Below are 11,672 nucleotides of genomic sequence, written 5' to 3' on the forward strand. Positions count from 1 at the left end.
AAAAAAAAACAGTAGAATTAAGAACCTCCTATTTTCAAGTCGGTTAAAAAACAAATATAAACAGAACAGGTCCAAAAATTAAGTTGGCGTAATGTTCATTGGAGGTATCGTTATAACTCCCCTCTTTTTGCGTCGTTAGTTTTTCTCACAATCGTTTATCGCATTACAGGCGGATGAACTTCCATCTCGTAGTTAGTAGTAATAATAACGCACACACTCATATCCACGCACTAAGGAAACCCTGTACTGCGGGTACCATAGACACACACATAGACGTCCACAAATTATACCCAAACTCATGAGAGAAACAAATATAGGCCATACAAATATATCTCCCTTTTCGGGAATCGAACCCGGGACCTTTGCGTAGCAATCATGGTAACCGTTCATCCACAGAGGCAGTAAAATCTCGTAGTTTACACCTGTCATTTTTCACGATTCCCATGGGTAGTTCTAATAGTAACCAGGACCAATATAAATCAACGTCAAACATAATTTAAAATTTTCTTATATCTTACAGAGCTGAACCTCAAAGATTGCGTAAGAAATTGTGTAATTTTAATGCAAACTATGAGTTTTATAATTGCAACCAAATTGCCGTAAGCCGTGCGAGAAATGTAGCCGAAATTGCGCGTACGCAACTGCGCTCCATCGTGATTAGTTAAGGTACTCAATCGATCAAATCGCACAAATGCAGAATGACAACTTTTCAGGAGAAATTATGCATAATTAGTACATTATTTCCTTGTTTATATAAATATAATACAATGACGTTTGGATTAAATATTGAAAAGACATGCACAGCTATAGTAGACGATTATAATAATGAGAAATGTCTGTAGTAAAATTGAGCAATGTTGGCTACGAGGCGCAATTATGAAGAAAACGCCAAGTATATGTGCTGTTGTTACAAGTTTTAGGAGATAGCGAGTAATACTAAAGACGAGGAGACGCCTGCCAGACGCCCTTGAGGTTACGCGCTATGTGCCTACAGTTGAGTGTACCGCCGACAGTGCAAGCGTTAAGACAAGTCTTTCATTTACATTACAATCATTGTACAAACCCAGCATTCGGTTCCGTACAACTGCACACGGTGGGCAACGTTATTTTCACCTCTCTGAACGCGTGCCTAGGTTCCTTTTTCCTCATAGTGAGCGCCTGGTGTGAAGTGACAAAAGATTTTGAGATATCATAAAAAAACATAATCCAGTTTTAGAATATTGAAATTGGAACACGTTAACTAATTTTAACTGTTTTTAAAGAGAATTTTGTGCGCTATTTTTTTAATCGACTTCAAAAAAAGGAGGGGTTCTCAATCCGACTGTATGTTCTTTTTTGTATGTATGTTACGCCATAACTCCGGTATTTGTGAACCGATTTTCATGATTCTTTTTTATTTAATTTTGAAGAAAATCATCCACCTCTAAGGGTGGTTGATCACGCATGAACATTCATTTTTATAAATAGCGCCTAAATTTTACTTAATTAGCAGTTATTTTAATAGTTGCTTTTGCTATTCTCCAATTCAAGGCGTTTTTCTCTCAATATACTTTGAGTAGTGAGAATCGATTTTTATTATCTCCTGTGTCAAGTCCTGTATAGTGGCGAACTAGGGGATATTTCAATAAAACTTGGCAAATAGATGTAATTCCACGTACTATTGAGGTCGGTTTTTTTAGTACTCTGTTCAGGGAACTATTATTATTACTTAACGACCTCGGTGGTGGAGTGGCTTGCGCATCAGTTTTCATAGTGTCGCCTTTGAGGTCCCGTATTCGAACCCCAGCGGGGTAAATGTAGAAAAGCTATCATTTCTATATTGTCTCGGGTCTGGGCGTTTGTGATACCGTCGTCGTTGTTTCCAATTTCCATAGCACGTAGTAGTAGTAGAGAAAGATCTGAGGGGCCACTGCGCCTGCAAGAAGATAATAAGTTGACAAGGACCATGTGCCTGTGATTTCACCAGCACTCTTACCCTTCAAAACCGGAATGCGATAATGCTGACATTACTGCTTGGCGGCAGAAATAGATATGGTGGCAGTACTTCCTTGGACGGACTCTTTCACAGGGAACTTTACTGCTATTAATGTATAATGGGAACGCTCCCTAAGGCCGCGAATTCGGAACTACGGCGCGTACAGGAAAGTGTTCAAGGTACGCGTGCATTGTGTTTGATGTGTCCAATAGACGTTTGCGCGCATACCTTGAATGCTTCGCTGAATGCACTGTTGCGAGTCGGGGTCTAAACAGCGCCAAGCTTCATCTTCTGGTTTAAACCACACGTGCGTCAGAGATGCCTCACGAGGCCACTTTCACCGAAGTTTTTGCGATCGCAGACGCCCCGTCCCGCCTCACCCGACGGCGGGCCGGTGCTGAACGGGCCCCAATTATACGAATACCGACTTTACGTGCCGTGAACGTATAAATATTTGGGATGTATCTGTTGCTTGTTTTGCACAAAGACAGCTTATTATTTATATTTATCTGTGATAAGAGTGGTGTCGTTGGTAAATAATAAATAAATACAAATTACTACATGTTGGAAACCGTTGTGCATGTAAGTAAAGTTAATCAAAATACGGTATGAATATTTAATAACAAAAACATTAAAAAAAACCGACCCCCAAACGTCGTGGAATTACACCTATTTGGGTAACCTATCACAAACTCGAATTTTTTTCCGAAATAAAGTTTGTTCGTATTTTCATTACACCGAAAACCGAATTATAACGGAACCGTTGTTCTTTCAGGGTATGTTGGATGTTTGTCGCAAAAACACGATTATGTTCAGTTAGGTTAAGTTAGGTTTAAAAGAAAAACATTCTCCTCTCAAAATTACTTTCGAGCTTATGAAAATTCGGGCAAACGTTATTTCTGGAAAATGTCATTTCGGACTATTGATATGTAACCATCTATTTGCCAAGTTTTACTGAAATCGATTACCGGAAACTGCGCAATCAGGATTCATCCCATAGTTCAACTTCCTTAGCGGTGGAATATTTACTTTAAATTTAAATGAGATCAATACTGAGGTACCCTCTTCATACCATGAAAAGAATCATCAAAATCAGTTCACAAATGCTGGAGTAGTCGTGTAACATCATACAAAAAAATCAGTCCAATTGAGAACCTTCTTCTTTGAAGTCGTTTCAAAACACAAATTTAATGAACATTTTTTTTTATTACAAAATGTTTAATTACTTGTAATTTATAAAATGTCTATTTAAGAAATTTTGTATGTATCTTACGCGATTTATAAAGTTATAGATAAAATTTGTAAAGAAGAAAATATTCCACCTAAGGGTGGCAAACTAGGGAATGAATGGCTCTTGAGGTCGGTTTTATTAGTACTCTGTACTGAGATTGTTTATTTATAGCTTTATTTATCCCTTACAACATAAATGGAATACTTTATAACAGTTTATTATTTTATTTATATACTTACAGCTTATTCTATATGTTAGTATTGTTATGTGGAAGACCGCCTTTAGCGGTAAAATTCTCCTCCAACTTTTTCCAACAGACTCTGTCTTGTTCCAGTCTAGGCAACAGCGTTCCTGCTGTTACTACAGTGTCATTGTTTTGCCTCTTTGATGGCCTGCCTCGTCTTCTTTGCTTATAAAGGGATAATACCGGCTTTATAACATCACTTGGATTTGTTTTTTCCCCTCACTGTTGAACTTTTAATGCGGTTTTTCAGCTTTATCATGTAGCTTCTTTCCATCCCTCTCGTTATTTTCAGAATTGAAAGAATTATTTTTTTTATTTATTCAGACATTTATTTTACGCCACATGACCCATGTAATATATACCTTAAGGACTAACATACATACAATATAATATAACAATATAATATACTAAACAATTAATCTACACGTATCGCACTTGTCGGCGACGTGTGACGCAATCTGGTGTCAGGTAACCGGCCGCGGAATCGCCGATATATGACACCCTTCGGTCAAAACTCTTACTTAGCCGACAGATGTTCGGTGGCACAAACGAATTGAAATTTTCGTTGTGGTGGGACTCCAACCACTCGACCTTCAGGTTGTATTTGGCTTTTAACCTGATGTACTCCACTATCTCCTCAGACTTCGTTTATATTATGCTAGTAAAATGCTATTTATTTTATTACACGCAAGAAAGTAAACCGGTTAAGGATAGCTGAGTCCATTTTGTTTGCTGTCATCTTCAGGATTCCATTGTCGATACTCCGTAATCGCCGCACAATACACGATTTTCTTCCACATAATCACGTGGAATGTGTGCGTTGGCAAACATGGCCCGAAGCACTACAGAAAAGTGTATGAAAATTACTTTTCGCGAGAATATCAGTGTCTCGCTCTTTATGTCGGTCTGGCGCAAGTCGCGCTCTGCTGTACTGGAAGCGTAGTTATATTGTATTATACTTATATAAAAAGGGTTTCTCTTTCGTGGACCCTTATTAACACCCCTATGTTTTCCGCTGACGCGCACCCCTCGTAACTTTTTTACGCACTAGGAAAACTCTGTATCGTGGGCGCCACTGACGCACACATAAGCTCATGAGAGAAATAAATGTAGGTCATATCTCCCTCGGTCCGGGAATCGAACTCGAGGCCTTTCCGTAGCAGCCCAGCACGAAAATCGTTCAACGACTTTGAAAAATATCTTTAATAAAATAATCAACTGTACTTTTTTGCAGTTATAATTAACGAGAATTTGAACAGATTTCAGTTGTCAATTGAAAGTGAACCTTATTCTGGTTGCTTTTTTATTATTTTTGAACACTTTTAAACGCTCATGTAATTCTTAACGTGCCGTGGTTAACCGGTTAAGCAAAGTCTCAGATTCGGTGTTTGGTTTAGTGCAATTCAGTAACTTTTACGGTAATTAAACTAACCAATCGTTAATTTATAGACCGCGAGACGTAAGATCTTCACGTAATTTAAAACATTTATTCATCACTCGATCAAATATGATTAGGATGTTATTTGTTTAATAATATAATATTTGCACAATAATAATGGACTTCCAATTCAAGTGCAACGCCAATTATAATATCTTATTTAAGTCCACTGTCGTTTTAAACGACTTCAAAAAAAGGAGGAGGTTATTAATTCGATTGTAATTGGTTTTGTGTGTACGTTTCGCGATTACCCCGACGTTTATGAACCGAATTTGATGATTCTTTATTTGTCGGAAAGAGGGTATCTCAGAGCTTTAAATTACAAAGATCTGAAGACACTGCCACTGTGCCCGTCACCCTGAAACATAAGTTGACAAATCCCAAGTGCCTATGATTTCACCAGCACCCGTACCGTTCAAAACCGGAACACAGTAATGTTTACATTACAGCTTGGCAGCAGAAACAAGTAAATTAGCAGTTCCCTGGACGAACTCTTTTACAAGGAGCTCTACTGCTACTAAACATGGGACTTTTCAATTTATGTCGCAGGGTGACAGATGTTGTGACAGTGGCCCTCAGATTATGGATAAACGTGACGCTTACCACCAGACGCACGACTTGTTCGTCTCCTATGTACAGAATCGTAAGCCCAATTACAGAACTTTATATACTAGCTGCAATTCTGATACAATTTTGGCCAATGATTCAAGGTAGCATCACACGGAAACTATGAATTTAATGATAAGCATCTGATAGAGCCTTCGTTACGAAGCTTGGACAATAAAAGAGCATCTTAGGAAACGCCTTTGAAACGTGGGCTTACAGAAGAATGTTGCACTTATGATGGACTTAGAAAGTCACCAATAACGAAGATCTGCAACTAGTTGGACAGAAGCGTAAACTTTTGCAGACCATCAAACAGCGTAAAGTTACATATCTGGATCATGTGCTTCAGCATTACAGATACGAGCTTTCGCAATTGATAATGATGGAAAAAGTCGCTGGTAAACGGAAAGTTGGTTGTAGCGAAAAATCGTGGCTGAGGAACAGAGTGAAAATAGTCTCGCCACAATTAATATTTACTAATGATAATATTCACTAGTTGGAGAGGCACCTTAAGAAGAAGAAGAAGCCATCGATAGGAGTGGAATCCCAAGAAGATGTAGCCTTGTAGTAGAAGTATATAAAGTGATGGAACCTACCCAAGCAGATTGTCCACAAAGAACATTACCCTCGCATAGGCACGTTTGCTATTTTAAGAAGTAATGACATGAATTTTCTCAATGCATTTTATGAAACGTCGTAGTGAAGCTATATCTGGGGAGAGTGTTCCGCGCTGATTCCTGCGGCAATTATGAACACGATACACGGCGAATCGTCGAGCTATGTACCATATTGAATCAAATTAGTTAGCGGGTAGCTAAATTGGGTAGCGGAGAAAGCGATCAAATCAAGAGGTGAGCCCAGCGAGACATATAAGAAGACCAAAGATGGCAGGCCCTTTAGTCTTACGGAATTTAAAATAGCGTACACATAAATACATTGTTATAGTTAATCATGAGCATTTTGTAGGTTCGTCGAAGTCCACGCTTAGATAGATTGATGAATTTTCCGCAACTCATGATATTAAGATTTTTCATTCAATGATGTTGACATTGATCAAATCTTGATTAATGAAAGCTGCTGCCAAAGACATGCCCTCAGAGACCACCTCTTCTACATTCATAGGAATTGTCGACACTGGAATGTCCTTAACGGCTCTGACAACTTCCACATTCCACACAAAATTACCGTCCTCGCCGGCGACGACGAAGACTTTCCTAGATCAGCAGGTGCTTGCGCTCCTATAGCCCACTTGGACATTCTGTCCCGAGTTAAGAGAATTGGGCTTGGGGCAAACCAAACTATCAGCGGTCAACTGCTAAGGCTGCAATTTCAGAACAGAAGAGCGTTCAAGGTTGCGCGCAATGTACGCACAACGTACCGCTGAACGCAGCACGCTTCCGAATTTGTGGCCTAGAAGTCTATAATAATAAGAATAATAATAATAATAAATAAACCATTTACTTGAAATCCAAGGCCCACTTGTTAGTAAATACAGACGATTTTAACTTATGAATATTATTAGTAAATACAGAGACAAAACGTAAAACACACATCTACTACCGCCGACTACCGACTACCCCATCACCTCATTAGAACCTGGATGAAATGACGTAGCATCGGCGCATTGAGCTTATTATATTGAACGCGCAGGGCGCGGAGTGCCTTCTGCGTATAGTTAATCACCACCCAAGTAGAAGGATTGACAATATGCCTTGAATGCCTATAACATGCCCATCTGGACAAAAAAGCCAATAGCGTCCTGAGTCCAGGTCTATGCTTACCTGGCATAGTAATTTATCGTATGGGCTAAGAGCCCTCAGCTACCCCTTTTTTTCCAGAGACACTATCAATTGTTGGGGATGTGGGGACTGCGCTCTTATATAAACTACACATAACTGGCCTGGCGCTCTCGTCCTAATAGGAAAAAATGTATGAGATTTTACTGACATCTTGAATTGTGCCGAATAAAAGGAAAACCGAAATTGGAGTTTGGACATTTTGTGACGTCATCGAAACGTGTTTTAGATCAAATCAAATAAAATGTAATCTTTATTGCATAGGTAACTAAATTACATTTGAAATCGTCGAAAAGTTTAAACAAAACTCCACTACTCATTCCTAAGGCATATTCCCCTGAGAAGAATAAGCGAGAAAATAAATATTCAGGCTCGTTTTTAGAAAAAAAATTGGTCTCATGTGGTTTGTGTTAAGTAATTAATAGAATTTGAGATTTTTTAATTCTAACGCCTTTTATTTTTCAACGAATTTCTATTATGTATTTCAAATGTTTTTTTAAATATTTTTAATATTAATGAAAATTTAATGTCCATCTTTTGTTGATAGTTCGTAGAACTGTTTTCGCCTGATTGTTTTTTTAATTATATTGTCTATGGCAAGCAATGGAAAGTAGTGTTTTTGTAGCCTTTTTAGTTCTCAAGTTTTATTTTGGCGGGTAAAAAGTTCTGCAGAGTGTCAGCGGTATTATCTTCTGGACTTAGTTAAACCCATTAAATTATGTCAATATTATATAATAGAATATCAGTAAGATACTCTAGAAAAACAACAAGTTACGGCCGTGTCCGTTAGTGGACTAAGTACAATAGGCTGATGTGAAAAGCCTATAGAAAAATTATTATGCGCAGGTGCTTGTTGCGGTTGAGTGAGCGCGTTCCAAATTCGAATGCTCCACTTGTCTTAGAGATCCGTCGGCTGATTGGAGAAACTTGACCTCGCGATGCGGGCTTAAACTTATTGAAGGTTCAGTTTAACTACTTAATAGTAAAGGAAAACATTGTGTTGAAACATCATGTACCTGTTAATTTTAGAAGCAGTAGAGGTCCTTGTGAATTAATGCACCCTGCACTAACCTACACCGCAATCTGTTATAAAACACTTGTTGAAAAAAAGAGCATGAAATCCAGTAAACCGGACCCATCGCGTAATTTGCCACCCTTATTTACGTACTGCATACGTTACGTTGTTTCTCGGATTTGGCAGTAATTGTTTCGGACGGATGTCGGAAGGATATCAAGAGTAGATCCCCTGATACGGAACAAACAGAACGTAGTGCGCAAACCCCTTACAGATGGAAGGAATATCGTTTTCAAATTTAAAAGCAACATCTGTGACCGACCTACTTTCCACTATACAAGGAATTCCCTATTATGAGACCAGGTAATTAGTGTTGTTGTTACTACGCTATTATTATAACGTCTAAGATACTTGTTAAAACCTAGGCCTAAGGAGTGTAAGACCTAACTCGTTCGCCTCGTGCCGGTTTCCTAGATGAGGTAATACGCGGCAAAAGCTAGATTACTAGGTTGATTTTGTGTGATTTATTGAAAATTGTGTATTATATTTTAATTACGTATGAATATGTATTAGTTCCACGATGAACGAATGAATAAATCGCTGTGAAAACTGTGAATGGAGAAGATATTTAACAGATTGTGACGGTGTGACTTCCTTCCATCGTCATTCCCTCTTTTTATTACCTTTTCTCTGATTCCTGACCATTGGCTTACAATTATATGGACGTCGGGTCCGCGCTAAAAAGTGTCCGCACTTGTAAGGCGCTAAAATCGTATACAGAGCGCCAAACTCCGCTTTAGTCTTCATTTGTTCTACTGACAGCGCGATACTGCGATGACATTACAATTTAAATTTCGAATAGGTTGACTTGGGACATTTTTTTCGTTGTTTTTGTATTAGACCCGTCGTCCATTTATTTGTAAGTCAATGTTCCTGACCATTTGTTTTCAAATGTTGAATCGTTCTTTAATTGATTTGCCTTGTCTTTCTCATTATTTGTTGTTCCGTAGTCACTCGTCCAATTTTTTATCCATTTACCAGATACCAAAAATCTCTTGTGCGATGAACATTTCAAATATTACAAAAAAACTTTAAAATTGTTTTTTATAAAACCGGATTTATTTCCACTATTTCTTTTTGCTTTTGAATTTTGATCTTTAAACTCGCTAAGCAAGATGCGTGGAGGATGCGGAGGTTACAATCTAAAGGACATGTATAAGCGGTGCCAGCAGCGCGTGACACGTTTTCCAGCATTGTTTTCCTAAGTGGTTTCCCGATGGGCGCTGAAGAGTCATAGTCGCGGAAGTCATTGGGGGGCGTTGATGCTGTCCAGGGGTTACTATCGCATTTGGGAAAAAAACCTGAATTGTCTATATTAACTACACTACATTTAATTTATATTATCCTTGCGATTTTTTGCCTTGAATACTGCCTGCTTATTGTATTGTTTAGGATATAATCACGGAGAGTGTGCGATGGAATGGCACCATTTAATTTCGCCTATTCCTTTCCATCATCGGGGGCTAGACGTAGACTAAGGTTCCACCCTTATGCTGTGAATATTCCAAGGGTTCGCACAAAGCGTTACGCTTCCAGATTTATGTGGCGAACGGTTACGCAGTGGAATTCCTAGCCTGCAGACTTGTTCCCTGAATGTTATAACTTGTTTCTTTTCAAGGCGAGAGTGAATAGGTATTATTTAGGTGTTCATTTCCATCGTCGACCTCATCGTCACTTACCATCAGGTGAGATGGAGGTCAAAAAAAAATCGAAAGAACCTGCAAGAGCTAAACGAGTAACTACCACGGATTTTTGTCATTCATATACAAAGAGGCTGTTTAGTAACCTTTAGTGGCTTAAGCATAAAATTTTTATTTCATTGTAGTTTAAGGTTGCCTTTCCACCAGAGATGTGCGACGTAAAAAATGTGTGCGAGGAAAAAATCCACCAATAGGATTACTTCATTTTCATAACCTCGCATAGCGCAGCTCCAGTGGAAAAGGGTTAGCGGAGCTAAGTATTTGTACATACAAAATGGCGAGAGATGTGTGCGAGGGATGCGGGCGAGGAGTGTGTGCCAATGGTATCGGAATCTTATCATACAAGAAGCGTATATATTGAATAAATGAATTTGTGACTTTGTGAAGACGACTGTCAAATACAGCTAGCTTTAACCAACTTCAATGAAGGAGGATGACCTCAATTCGAATGTATCTTTTTTTTCGTTTTAAAACACTGAGTGGTACTGCAGCTGTTATGAACAGGCGTGTCACTTACCACCAGGTGTGCGACTTGATCGACCCGTAACTTGATTTCATAAAAAAGGTACCCTCTTCCCAACACGAAAAGAATCATCAATAAAATTAAAACATACACAAAAAAACAGTCGAATTGAGAACCTCCTTTTTTGAATTCGGTTAATAAAAGCAACTGAAATGGTTATCTGGTATGTTATTAGATAAATATTTTTCGTAAAAACAAAGCATATATACATTTTAAGTTTAACCAACTTGCATACTAAACATTGTTTTTGTAGTTAACCATATTCACCATGAGAACTGTTGTGTGAATGGGTTGCCTAATCATATTGTTTTTTGTTTAGACGTTTCTCACATTATATTTTATGATACTAGGCTGGTTACAAAACGAGGTTTTTTAAGTTCTTTTTGTTTAAAAATAACTCTACGACAAAATCCGCGATCACCTAAGACCAGTCCTTAGTTTTCTTAATTTATGTAAGTAATTTCAACAGTTTATCAATGAAACTAATATCCTAATTAACTAACAGGTTTTTTGAGTGCCTAAAATATCAATTTTATTCAAAAACAGGTATTATTTGAAGTTGTTTTTTTACGGCTGTACCTACTGTTCTTTTCCTTAATCTTTGAAAAGTTCAAGGAAGATGTCGGACACGTTTTTTGTTCCTATATTTCCATTCATTTTTAACCGACTTCAATAAATTCTCTTCAATAAGTTCTCTAACTAACTAACTCCTTTGTAAACCGATTTTGATGATTATTTTTTGAAAAGTGGGTACTTCAGTGTTGATCCCATTTAAATTTGAAGTAAATATTCCATCGCTAACGCATGCAAAACTTGGCAAATAAATGTAAATCCTTAGAATAATAACGCATAGAAACCTAGTCCGCACACGCTAAGTGAGGCAAATTGAAGCGCGCCAAAAGGGCCTACACGAGCGGGCGGGCCTTCAGTGCTCAAGGTCAACTTGCACCGCGAACAGCTCAAGAATTTTAGCTAAAAATGACGAAATGTGCGGTAAATGAGTGTAAAAATACGTCAGACAAACATAAAATAGATACTGTGGGGGCGGATTATGAGAAAAACGCCTGGTTGTAAATTGAGCTTC

The sequence above is a fragment of the Hyposmocoma kahamanoa genome, unplaced genomic scaffold (assembly GCF_003589595.1).
Source record: "Hyposmocoma kahamanoa isolate Upper Pololo Valley unplaced genomic scaffold, ASM358959v1 228, whole genome shotgun sequence".
Classification (NCBI taxonomy): domain Eukaryota; kingdom Metazoa; phylum Arthropoda; class Insecta; order Lepidoptera; family Cosmopterigidae; genus Hyposmocoma; species Hyposmocoma kahamanoa.